Source organism: Ziziphus jujuba, chromosome 4 (assembly GCF_031755915.1).
Source record: "Ziziphus jujuba cultivar Dongzao chromosome 4, ASM3175591v1".
Lineage (NCBI taxonomy): Eukaryota > Viridiplantae > Streptophyta > Magnoliopsida > Rosales > Rhamnaceae > Ziziphus > Ziziphus jujuba.
This window is the reverse complement of record NC_083382.1, coordinates 20,283,072-20,297,428: the sequence shown is the minus strand read 5'-3', so window position 1 is coordinate 20,297,428 and position 14,357 is coordinate 20,283,072.

The window sequence follows — 14,357 nt, the reverse complement described above, 5'->3', positions numbered from 1 at the left end:
ACCTTAGTCAATTCGAGCCATGCTGATGATATGATGATATGGACTATTAGTTATTTCTAAGAACTTTGCTGTTTTGCTTTAGCAGTGCTGTTTGCTTTAGTTTCTGAATGAGGGAGTGTTGTTTTTTTTTTTTTTTTTTATATAAATTTGATCTTCTTCTTGTTAAAATATATGTTAAGTCCAGTGCATATTGTTGGCATTTGTCCATAACTTTTGGGCATGGAAGTGAGTTTTCTTCTTAGTTTATAAATGAACAATATAAAAATGAAGTGATGTCAATGTTTGTCTTGTATAGTGAGAAAGTGAAATTAGATCTTATATGGAACTGTTTTTTCGTTGAATTGAACGTAAGCGTTGAATCATGTTTGAGCACTGTTGGAACCATAGGTTCCTTGGGAAGCAATGTCATATATAACTTTTTTTTTTAGGATAAAAATATAGCTATTTGTGATATAAATTCTAAATAAAACTAAAAAAAGGATGAAACCTATGGTTGGTATGTTCAATAATATATAATGTACAATAATGTACAAAATATTTTTCAATTTTTTAATGTATCAATTTTTAGGCTTCTTTGATGTTGCATATTGATAATGGAGGATGTTACATTTTTATTAGTATTTTATTGTCAACACAAAATAGGGATAGCGATAGTTTGATATAAAAATTATAAATTGTATGCGTTATCTCTTGTAATTTACATGATCAATAATACTACACCTTTCTTTATGCTCAGAAGAGCATGTAAATTAATATTGCAATATGTATATTGCTTTTATATATATATATATATTTATATTATATGGATACCAATAACAAAGAATGCATCCTCATTTTGTTTCGAGCTCATCATATAGAGAATTAGCTAGCCAAAAGCATGTTTTGATCATCCTTTGGTTATCTTTTCCTAAAAAATATTTTGTCCTTGCATATTTACGAGACATGATGAATTACGAGGATAATTGGATATACCATATAATATTTATGACACTAGGTTTTTTTAATCCCATTTTTAGGTTTGCATCTTATAAAAAGCTTGTAGCTCTTAAATCCACAACATGCTTTAGTTCTAAAATGTGTTTTTAACATTTTTATTAGAATTCATTTTTGCATAAACCGTTTAGGCCATTGTCAAGCTCATTTCTAGCATCTGAAAATTTTTCCACTTGTCGGAAAAAAGTTTCCTCCTGTCAGAAACAATTTCCTCCTATCGAAAATCAATTTCCTCTAGTTGGAAAATCATTTCTAACAGATGAATAAACATTTTCTATAGCGTGAATTTTTTCCTAAACTTTTGAAATACCATTCCTTTGGCAAAATTTTATCTAAATTTTTCTGTTTTCCTATTTAATATATTTTCTTTCCTTTCAATTTGTTTGACAATTAAGTATATCTTACAATTAATTAATTGTATTTGTTTTTTTGATAAATGGATTCAGAAGAGTAGCCAATATTTATTTGAAGGTTTTGGGACTCTAAGAATCTAGGATGCAAGTGAATTACAAGTCAAACTTTCTAGAAAGCTATGTTAGATATTAAGTTCAAGCTTACTTTAGCTCAAAAAAAGAAGTTCGAGGATAGTTATTTTGGCCACTTCTTGAAGGTCAATGAGATACAGTACAGTGGCCACATCGTAAATAGCATGTTATATAGGCAATGTATTTATGACAACAAGGATGCTATGGTGTTTAGTTTTGGAGGTTTTGGTGCTAGATTTACTCTCAGAGAGTTTGCACTAATTACAGGCTTAGAGTTTGGTTATGAACACAATAGGCGAGTTAGAAACCCTATGTGTATTAGTGACACATATTTTGGAGGAAAGTGGAAAGTTACAAACTCCCATATACTTTAAGCTTTCATGACTTCAAAATGCAAAGATGACGATGAAGGCGATAATGTAGGTTGAAGTTGACTTTATTGTATTTCTTTGAGATAGTGCTTCTTGGTAAGGAAAGCATGGCTACCCGCCCCATAAGAATTTGAAAATGACTGATGATTTAGAATACTTCAACAAATATCCATGGGGCACATTATCGTACCTACCTGCATTAGCTTACCAAAAAGTGCTTATGAGAACAAAGAGTCTAGAGCAGTTAACAGGTCAAAGAAAAATAGTGTTTATGGCTTTCCATTAGCTTTTACGGTAAGTTTGTAAGACTATATTAAAGTTTATTTGATAATAATTTATATTTAATTATTTATTTATTTAGTTATTTATTGTTTGATAGATATGGGGGTTTGAGACTATTCCTTTGTTAGTTGAAACCTTTGGAATTAAGATGTCGAATATTTTATTTCCTCTGATTCTCAACTAGCATATTTCATAAGTACCAAGATTTGAAAAGGTTGCATCTATAGTTCTTCATCCTGCAAGAAAATAATACTTATATATATTTCATTAGCTTAGTAATATTCTTTACAGACTCCTTTGTGTTTTCATAAACTCTTTTATGTTTTTTAATCACATGTATTGTATTGCAATAAATTGAAGTGTATTAGGGATGTACTACATTTGGTGATAAAAATTTATTGTCCACCATGTAATAATCATTTGATGATAAGCCATTTTTTTCAATGTCCACCACGTTCATAAAGATCGAATTGTGCATCGTTTGTTTCTCCTTTCTTTGTCTGAAAATAATATGTAGTAAGAGAATTTATGTTTTGATTTTGTCCCTCACTTGGTTGATAAGAAATTGAGGATGGAAATGTGCAAACCTTGATACCTTTTATTGATTCACATATATGTACAAATATCAATATTTTATTTATTTATTTTTTCTTTTGTAGTACATGGTAGTTGGTGTATTGGATGCAACTGAAGATGAGCACTCATATGTTGGCAAAATTACTTGGGATGTACATCAGGACACTAGTTCATATGGTTTTGAGCCTGTTGTCAGAAAGACACCACCATAAGATAGTAGTGCTAAAAAAAAAAAAAAAAAGGGCTATTCCACATAAGACCAGTGGAAAAAGTATCAAATGAAAACATGTCTCTATAGAAAATGATAAGGTGAAAAAAGGGAGGCAAATAAATGATATGCCTACAAACCATGGTGATCATGGTAATTATGCTACACCATCTGCATTTCATCCTTTGTCCTTGGCTATGGGGGTTGGTGACCATGATCGTGTTGATACACTGACTCCATGGCAACTGTCATCCGATGATGAGTTTTGTATAAATTGTATGAATGTTTTTTTTTTAATTATTATACCGATGAATGAATATTGTTTTGTTTAAGTACCAAAAATACTTTAAATTCATACTTTTTTTGTTTGTTATTTTTCAACTTTATTAATAATGATTGTTTAGGTACCTTTGAGAGAAATATTAACTGTCTTTGAAGGCAAAATGGCTAGTGTACACCAAGACATTAAAGACTTAAGAATCTCTATGTTTATGGAGCTTGCAAGGTTGGAGACTAAACTTGATAGGTTAATAGAGCACCATGGAGTGCGTGTTTAGGTAATAGTTGCGTTTATTTTTTACTCATATATTTTTATATTAAATGTGTTTATTATTATAACTAATTGTGTTTATTATTTACTCATTTAGGAGGATAATGATAACCAAGGTCCATACAATGATTGTTCAAACCCTCGTTTGAGGAGTTGGGCAATTAGAGAGGTGGTAATGAGTTCGATTCGGCTTGGGAGATGGGATGAGAACAGAAGTTGAAAGTGATGTCAGGTTAGAAGATGAAAACGAAAGAAGAGTTGGGACATGATGCCACCTGAGTTATAGACAGTAGCATCCATCAGTTTTAGGTGATGTAGGAAAAAGTGTTGAGATTATCAATACAATGTCTCTATCAAAGTTTCCTACCAAGAGACATGCTAGAAAGGCAGCAGTTGCTTAACATTTAATATATATTGGGAGATGTGATAGGAAAGCCACAACTACTATTACTACTCGCATTTTACCTTAACCATCATCTACTTTGAAGTTTGACACATACAGATCAGTACCCATTAAACTTGCAAAAAAGTTTGACCAATATATGAAGATGTGTGATCGTGTAGCAGAGGTGGATATGGACCTTTTTTATATGGGTAAAGATATTTTTGCTAGGCTTCTAACCAATGAATGGTGGCTAATTCATGATGTAAATATTTTTTGGATCGAGATTTTTATTTATTAGTTTGCTGAAATTTCATGGTTGTTAAATTGTACGGTTGTAATTTAGAATTAACTTGTATTTCAATGCTGCATATGAAATTTATGCCTTACTTGTTTTGAGCATGTGCCAATCAATTATTAGATGTCTTTGATCATAGTTTCAAGATGATTGATGGTATAAGGTTAAATGAATAAATTTTTCTGGTTGTCGTATATTTAGTTATTTACTAGTGGATTTTCTATTAATAACGGAGGGGAATGAAAGAGTGTATTATGATCATTTATGATGAATAAATAATAATTTATTTTGTTGTAGGGATACATTGAGATGTCATATAAAAAGTTCAATGCCAATCCATCTAAATATGTGTTTCCAGATGAAATACAGTTGTATATTTTGGGGATTCGAATGAAGGAGTCGAAGCCGTGGAAAAGCATAAATCATATGTACAAATAAAATTTCCAAATTGTTTAATATTCACTATTTATTTATTCATTTGCTTAACTGTTTCATGTATTTTCTTGACAGTTATTGATACCCTTGAATAAGCAAAACATCCATTGGCTTTTAAGTCACATGGATTTGAAAGAGCAACATATGACTCAAATAAGCTGGTAATCGAAACAAAGGAGTGTCGTATTTTAAGAAATTATTTATGTTGCCTTATTTATTGCATTCTGCATGCTTCTATGGGGAATGTTTGGATCTTGTGTATTCTGTTGATGAGTTCATGTGCATTGGTAAAAATTTACCCCCAACAAACTAATGAGTAAAAACCTAAACACTTAACTTGTTTGTTAAATTTTAGCTATTAAATATGGTTGTAATTATGTTTTTATTTTGATTTACTAATAAATTTTTCAACGAAGACTGTGGCATTTTTATGCTAAAATACATGGAGTTTTTACATGCCAAACTACCCTTAGACTTCGCACAAGAGGACATGGCATTCTTCAGAAAGAAGTATACTCAGAAGGCTTATAACAAGGAACTTAGTATATAAGTTAGGCAGTGGATTCTTGAACAATATAACTTCTTATAGTTGTAGAGATTTTAATTTTATAGGTAAGGTGTATTTTGAAGAACATTTAGTTGTTGAGATTGTGCATGCTTGCTTGCTAGTTTGATTTTGTCTTGGATAAAGTTTATTTAACTTGAGATAAAAGGACAGGCAGTTTGTTCATTTAATTTTCATTTGTTCTTTTCCTTGGCTTCTGAGAAAATCAGTGAATAAATTAACTTGATCAAACTAGAATGCATATATATATATATATATATATTTAGATGTGATGGAATTATTAAAATTGGAAGGGGATAGAATTTTGTATTGTAATTTCATATATGTATCTTTCAAGGCCTAGTATGCATTTAGAATCTCCTGATGTCGAAATTTTTTTCCTTTGCTTTCTATTAGTTTCTTTCTATCAAATTGTATTAGTCATATTTTAAACATTAATATTTGATTGTGGGCGGTGGCCTTTTTTTTTATTCCACTTATTTTTGGTGGACAATCTGTGAGCTCGTTAATGGTTTTGATAGCCATCAAGGGAGACTTTTAGATGGCCTTAAAAATCCCACTCAATCTTCTTATCCTATCTAATTTCTCTCATTATAACTGAGAAGAGTATCAATTATATATGGAAGAGAATAATAATAATAATAATGAAAAAAGGGTTTAAAATCTTGATTGGTGGATTAGATTGAAAATCATGGTTTTTATTGTTATGTTCAAGTGTATATTAAATTAATTAGGGTAAAAAAAAAAATTGTAAATGAGAGTGGAGACAATATATGTCATGAACCCAATAAATGAAAGTCCAATGGATTTATTACTTATAAAATATTTTAGTCTCATGTAGTGGTACAAGTATTAACAAATTGCATTTTTTTTTTAAATAGGGTATCTCTAGAATTCTTAATACTTATTATTATATATAAAGGCCTTCTATGGTGCGGACGCCCACATCTTGTTATAGTGCGGACATTCTCAAAGATGACAGTTTTTGAAAAAACCATCATCAATACTATATACAAAGATAACGGTTTCTTCAAACCATCATCTTTCAAGATGTCTGCACCATAACAAGTTATGGATGTCCGCACCATAACAAGATATAGACGTCTGCATCATAGAATCCTCTATTATATGTGTATATATATATATATTAAATTCAATTATTACTATTATTATTTATTTAGTTTGAAAATTAACCATTAAGATTAAGATGGATTTAACAAATAATGTTTTTACTTTTAATGTCACTAACCAATTAAAGGTTAATCCAATGGATAAGTAAATAAAATAAAAAAAAGACAAGAATATGATCTTTTGCATAGATGAGAACACTTCCATTTAACAATTAACAAATCCCTAATATTATATAATAGTTTAAACTATTAATATTAAATATCTATTCTTATAGTTTGTTCAATATGTTATCAATCAATTTATATACTTAAAACTTTTGATAAACTCTTCTTCAAAAAAGGAAAAAGAAAAGAAATTGATACATTTTGTTTTTCTTTTCAAAATCATTTGGATGTTCCAAAAAATCTATTGTAATCAAATTTCTTTCTGACCAAAATGTTGGTACTTGCTAGTTTTTCCACAACGCCTCTTTTAATTTAGGATTAAATTATTAAACCAAATTTTTTAAACACATACTACTCTATTATCACAACATAATAAATCATTACAATCAAGTAGAATATATATCCATGATACAAAATAATGTGAAGCATCACCATTGGCTTTGCTATTCTCATGTATATTATAAAACAATGAACTTGTACATCTCAGCCTATAATATCCAACACCATCGCATCATCTACATCTACATCCAGTAACATCTTTACCTTGAGATGGTATGTGTTGCATCCTCGGCCTACTGGCTCGCCTATGTGTCTATTTCGGTGGAAGAACAATGTAACTTGACACATCATCTGGAGCATGCCATTGTTTTTCATTTTAAATAGGGTAAATGGACTCAACAAAAACTGCACAATATGTATTCGCATTGTAATAATGAGAACACATGACATAAGGAGTAATTTCGCATTCTCTGCAAGCAGCAATACAATGATCACAAGGATATTGATCAAGATTAAAGACTTTACATGAGTATGTTTTTTATTAGAGGTTAACTATGCCTTTCAAACTCCCACCTTCCACAAGAAACTCATATATATTAAAGGCCTTCACATGCATTCTGATAGACTCCAAATTATGGAGTTTGAGTTCCTCTTCCATATGGTCAGTCACAGGCTTTGTCAATTTTGTAACCGTATTTCGTCGTTTATAAAACCACCTTTATCGCAAATTTTATATGTATTCAATCAATGCTACTATTGGCATCTCCCTAGCATCTAACAAAATATCATTCAAGCTTTTTGCGATATTGGTGGTCATGATAGTGTACATTTTTACATAGAAAGAGATCATACCCACCTAGTAGGGTCACATGCTCAAATATACTATGCAGCCCTACTGTCTTTTGCTTCAATTTGTCCCATATAAAACTCATTATCTTCAACATATTATGCCTTAGCTACGAGCATGAGACATTGTATTATCGTATCATCATCTTTCACATGTCCATTAGCTTTAATATTTCTGCTTATGTGGTACGTGCATAGGCCATGGTATGTATTAGGAAAGACGATGCATATTGCATTTTCACTAGCTGGGTGTCTATCACTCACAAATACCAAATCTGGAAAATCTCCAATAACATCCATGAGGTTTTGGAAAAACCATGTATATGCTTGCTCATTCTCTCCATCTCCAATGTCGAAAGCTAAAGGATATAATTGCTTCTTGTCATCCATGCCCGCTGCAATATACATGTATCTTTTATATTTTCCCTTCAAAGTAGTCACATCAATAGCCAACACGGGTCTTATATGATATATAAATCTCCTAGTACACGCTCCAATCACCATAAAAAATATAAAAAAAAAGGTTATTGTTGTCTATTTTGATACGTGTCAGTGTTGCAAGATTCTTCAACTCTCGCTCATAGCGGTAGATAGGCAACTTAGCAAAATTCCCTTTTAGAGATCCCCTAACACTGTTAAGTGCATATTGTCTACTTTTCCATGCATTATTATAGCTCTTATTCACCCCATATTGTTGTAGAAAGTCATGTTAAATTTCTTTAGAATTGTAAACACCTGCAATTCTTTTATATTTAGATTTGATACATTGCTCAATAACTTGGTTACTTGCTTGTTTATGTTCCCGACGTACGATATCTAAATGAGCAACTATGTACATTATCAAAAAAGTTTCTCCCTTTTTTAGTTTGGTCGCGTGTAGTCGCTATTTACAAGTATTTTCCAAATACACAATATCAAATCGTTGTATAGTTGACTGTGTCACCTTAAACTCTTTATTTTCGTGCAAGCAATAAATACTCAATTTATTTTATAACTTGTTGCAAAATATCTGTCCAACTACAATGCTTTGAAATATGGCCATAGAACCACTTTTGTTGCTCAATGAAAAGTGGTCGCTTGTAGCACGATGAACCCTAACATCGTGAACTCCTTCATTGCTCATTTCAGGATACATGTCATTATTATTGTCTTGCAACTCATGTTCAAATTCGACGTCATTATGATCAATATCATCCAACTAAATACTAACATCATCTCCTTTTGCATTGCGATTCTCATAATTATTAATATTACATAACTACTCATATTCTTCTTTATTAGGAAACTGTTCATCAGAGTTACCTCCAAAATCAACTCCTTTATAGATGTTAAATGATGTCCACGACCCACGGACACCAACTTGATCTCTGAATTAAGTTTCATGAACTACAATGTCATGAAATGTAGTCTCAATAGGTTCATATTCAGGAGCTTGTGGTAGACAAACACAAATTAGAAGATGAGAAAAAGATACATAATTACTCCCACTATCTAAAGCAAATGCTATTTCATGAACCCTTCTAGATACATGTTCAACTTTCAAAATTACCTCAACATATAATGGAGGTCGCATCATCATCATCCCTCCATTCCTCACTTCTTGAAGAAAGCATTTCACATCCTATCATTGTATAATTATGTAGGATCCAACGTTTATGCATATCATCCATATATCCATTTTAGCTTTAGCAGATATTCATTTTGATACTCCCAAAAACCACCATCATTTCTCACCAATGTTTCATCATATAAAACCTCAATTACAATATCATCATCTTCCATTTCACTACAAAATTAAATGATAATGTTAAACTAAATAAATAAATTTATAAAAATATGGATAATATTAAGCAAACTAATGGAAAATGCCGGAAGTTCATATTTTCCACATATTTTCCTACAGTTTTACTGGCTTTTGCGATTGCATATCTACAGAATATTTCTCCCACTTTTCACACCACATGTAACCTAAGTGGCTTTAAATTCAAATATAACAACTCATTAACTAATTTATTACATACCCATATTAAAAAATACTTAAAAAATACAAATTCGTTTAACATAATAATGTAGAATTTATGAGAAAGAGGAAAAAGAAAATCCTTACCTGAGTTTAGCCCCAAAAGTGAGAAAATACAAGAAAAAATAGTAAGAGAGTAGAAACAAAGGAGAACAAGCTCGATGAGAAAGATGAAGGTGAAACCCATTTATGTGAGAAAAGGGGAAAAAAAGGGAAAGGGAAAAGTCTTTTGGTGATTTCCAATTTTAGCCAAGGGCATTTTTGTCCATAATTTACTAGTTTTACCCAAAAAAATTGTTATTTTTCAATTATTGAATCGGGGAGTGGTCATTTTTGCAGAAAAACCCTTAATTTTTCTTTGGACAAATTTTGTGGAGGATTGATAGGTACTTTTTTCTTTAATGGTCACATTTATCTTTTGTTTGTCCTTTGTTGCTTACCCCTTAAAATCATTTGGTGTGGTGATTTGAAGTTACTCGTAGAATTTTACTACATTGATTCATCACCTCTCCTTAAAATGAAATAAAATCTGCATTGACCTTTCTTAGCTTTCCATCTTTACTGAATTTGAAGCATTAATGGAGTGTGAAACGAATGGTACCATAAGAACGTAGCCATGGATGTCCTAGAAAAGCATTATCGAGAGTATCTGCATAGATGATATGATATAAAGCATTTAACTAAAGTTTGTCTATTTCGAATGTCAAAGTTATACTCAATGGTGTTCTTTTTCCAGCTTGTAAATTGTCAACAATAAAGGTTATAAATGTTGGAAACTCAAGCTAGGGATCCATAATGTCTTTAAACAAAGCACAAATACTACTAAACCATGGTTAAGCATTATGTGATTCAAAAGTTTATCGTTGATTATCCATGTAATTTGTAATGTTGTTTATGCGAGTTGTTCTCCAATTGATGGTTTTCATAACTAAAATTGATGCATGTCTTGCAAGATACACACATATTATTTAATGATGACTTGATAATGATTGGCTCAAATTTTTCTTTATAAGATTATAGGCTAGTTAGTTCAATAATTAGTGCATTTTTAAGCTCAAAAGACATCTACAAAGATTCATATATGCTGAAGAGAGCAAGTATACACTTCAAATGAGACAATACAATGTATTTGATGTCGTTTAAACTTTTTGAATCCACAAAGATCTGCCGTTATTAGAAAAGGCATCATCTAAAGCAAGATTTGTTTCCTATTGTTTTAAAGAAGAGGAATCTCCTTTAAGGACCTCTTCATGTTCCTTACCAACTTCAAGTTGTTAAGTATTTCTTCCTCTTTCAGTTTGAAGTCAGGTTTCCTTTGGTGCCATTTCATCTATCTCGATGGACTCTTCAATATTAACAGAAGCCAAACAATAATGCAAAACTTTGTTTTCTCCCAATTCATCATTTGAGTTTTCCTTAAGCAGCTTATCTAGCAAGAACTCTTTAAGAGTAACCAGAGTTCTATTTGGTGGCTCATATTCTTGCTCCTTTAAGAATAGAAGTTTCTTTTTAGACTTCTTCTGTAATTTACTCCTCATTTATATATTTTTTTCCTATCTTGACAAAACCTCAGATTTTAACTCCAATATGTTTCAAAGACCTCTAAGCAAAAATTGTTTATTTATTATTGGTATAGGTCCGTCATCCATCCCTACATTAATCTTCTATAATTAATGAATCATCCCATACATCCAAATTTGGCTCTCTCACGAGCTCATATAGAGTTGGATATTAGGTTCCTCATTTTAGATATATATGGGTGTGCAAGAACAATGATGACTTAATTATCAACCTTAACGGCTAACAAAATTATTCTTTCAGTTAAGGAAATATTATTGGATGAAGTAGTTTTCCTTTTGCTGTGAATATGGCTAAAAAATTTGAATTTGAATTTGTTTGATCCGCCATTCAATTATGTTCTTAAGGATATAACAATTACTTAAAGGATAGTTAACAATCCTATGATATTGATACTATTTTGGGTCAATGGTTATATTTACCTCTCCAGGCTTTTTCAATTCAGGAAGTGTTAATGCATTTGGTGTTTTTTTTACTTCCATTTGTCACTAATTTGATTAGCGTTCGGGGAAGTAATCATAGAATCTCCCTATTTAACAATTTTTTTGGTTTCAATCATCTTTTCCTTGATGTGGGTTTTCTAAGAAGTGATTTTCTAACAAGCCATTTTTTTTTCTCTAAATTGCTTGCCTTTGAAACAAGTTGATGAAACAATTTCGGTTCTATAGTGGTTACAAATGTTACAATATTCAGAAAAAAATAGTTAGAATGCTTTTGTACTGCAATTGCTTAGTCAGCTTCTCTGGACATTGCAGGTTGAGATTTGTCCACATAATGATTAAATCATTGATAATTTCATATGGCTTTTGTGATGTGATTCCGCCCGAGCCCGCTCAACCGATAACTCGCTGGGGTGCTGACTCGACATGGATGAAGACTAGGCCAATCACAAGAGCTCAAATTAAGAGATTTAAGAACAACCTGGAAGTATTTATACAGGGGGTAATCAATCTCAACAAAGCTTGTCCATACTTGAAGATACAAAGCCTATTCTAAGCATCCAAGTGGTGGAAGCCGATACGGACCCGGGTGACGGTTTTGGTACATTTTTGGAGTCCGAGAAGAATGAAATGGTTCCAATGCTTTATGGGTTCAATACATATGCCTAAGAGGTCATGGAATCAAGTTAAATCAGCCTCAAATGCAATCAAAAAGGGCTTGTATGGACAGCTTCAACAATTTGGCCGAATTTGCTGTATTCTTCGCGGGCTTTACTGTATTTTACTGTATTAGCCTTTTCTCTTACTTCCAAGCAAGGGCAACGTGAGGAACTTCACAATAAGCTTATTTGGCATCCTAAAAAGCATATTGAAGCTGATTTGGAGCTCACTTGGGTCAAAGAATTGGTCAAAGTCAATGTAGTCAAAAAGCTAGTATTTTAGTTTCCTAATTTTATTCTACTTTTTGTTTTAGGAAACTACCATTATTTTTAGTTTCTATTTATTTATTTTCTGGGCAAATAAGATTAGGAAAGTTATTATTTTATTATTTGCTTTGTAAATTAATTAATTCCTAATTCAAAATAAAGGAATTAATTAATCCAAATTAGATTAGGAAAAGGAAAGTTTCGGCCAAGGTAGAATTCTTCATTGAGTGGCCGATTTTTCCTAGGGTTTTTAGGGTTTATTTTGTTTCTTTCAAAGCCTAATGTGATAAGTAATCTTGTAGTTGATAAATTAGGCTTGAAAACAATTAAACATCCAGAACCTTATAGATTACAATGGCTTAATGATAGTGGTGAGATGAAAGTAAACAAACAAGCCAAAGTAAAATTCAATATAGGTAGATATGAGGATGTAGTTTTATGTGATATTGTACCTATGATTGCCGAATATATACTATTAGGTAGACCATGGGAATTTGATAAAGATGCTACTCATTTTGGTCGAGAAAATAGTATTGTTTTTAGGTTTAAAGGGAAGAAGGTCAAGCTGGAACCATTATCTCCTAAAGAGGTTTACAAAGACCAATTACAAATGCAACAAAGGAGAGAAGCCGAAAAGCTCAAGGAAAAAGCAAGTATGGCACCAACGGCTTCCCCATCCTTTCAAGAAGGTAAGATTGAGGTTGCTGACCAAGGTAAGGTTTCTAAGGTTCATATTGAGTGGAAAGATCAAGAAAAAGTTGAGAGAGGGGTGAGAAAAGAGAGCAAACCCGAAAGCACAAAAAATCTGGAAATTTCCGCCAATGAGAGCCAAACCGAGGAAAGAAAAAGAAAAGAAAGAAAAGAGAGGAAAAACCAGAATTTTTATTTGAGTTTAGGGGATATTAATAAGGTTATTAAGTGTAAGAAACCTTTGCTGGTCATGATTTATAAAGAAAATTATTTTAATGATCAAACTAACTTTGAAGAACTTGAATTGCCAAGTTCAATGATTTCTCTTTTGAAGGAATTTAGAGATGTCTTCCCAAATGAAATTCCAAGTGGACTACCTTCCAATCAAGAGGGAAAAGGGGATCTTGCTGTACAAGGTAAGTCTTCTAATAGTCAGGTTGTGTGGAAAAATTTTAATAAAACCAAGAGTGAGAAATTTGGTGGAAAAGTTGAGAGTGAGGAAGGTGAGATGGCCGTGAGTGAGAAAGGAAAAGGAAGACAAGAAGGGAAAAATATAAATTTTTATCTTAGCTTTGGTGATGTTAATAAAGTAATTATTAATAAGAAATCATTGCTGACCATGAATTTTAAAGATACTTATTTAAAGATGTCTTTATTGAATAGAACTTTATCTGCATTATTGAGAGCTTTACTTAGTGGCAATATGAAAATTTGGGAAATATTGTTTTCTAACTTTAAAAAGTATAATTTTTACCATAATGAGCATGTATTTCTAGATTTTGTTGTAATAGTGTTTGACCCAGGAGAATTGGTTTTGTTGCACTTATGAAAGGAAAGGTTTCCTAATCAAAGAAAGTCAAAGCTCATGCCACCTATGGATGGACCTTTTCAAGTTCTGGAGCCGAATAACAAGAATGCCTACAAGCTTGATTTACCGGGTGAGTATAACATGAGTGCTGCATTTAATGTTGCTGATTTAACTCCTTTTTCTGTAGGTGATAATCTTGATTTGAGGACAAATCCTTTTCAAGAGGAGGGGAATGATGTGATTCCGCCCGAGCCCGCTCAACCGATAACTCGCTGGGGTGCTGACTCGACATGGATGAAGACTAGGCCAATCACAAGAGCTCAAATTAAG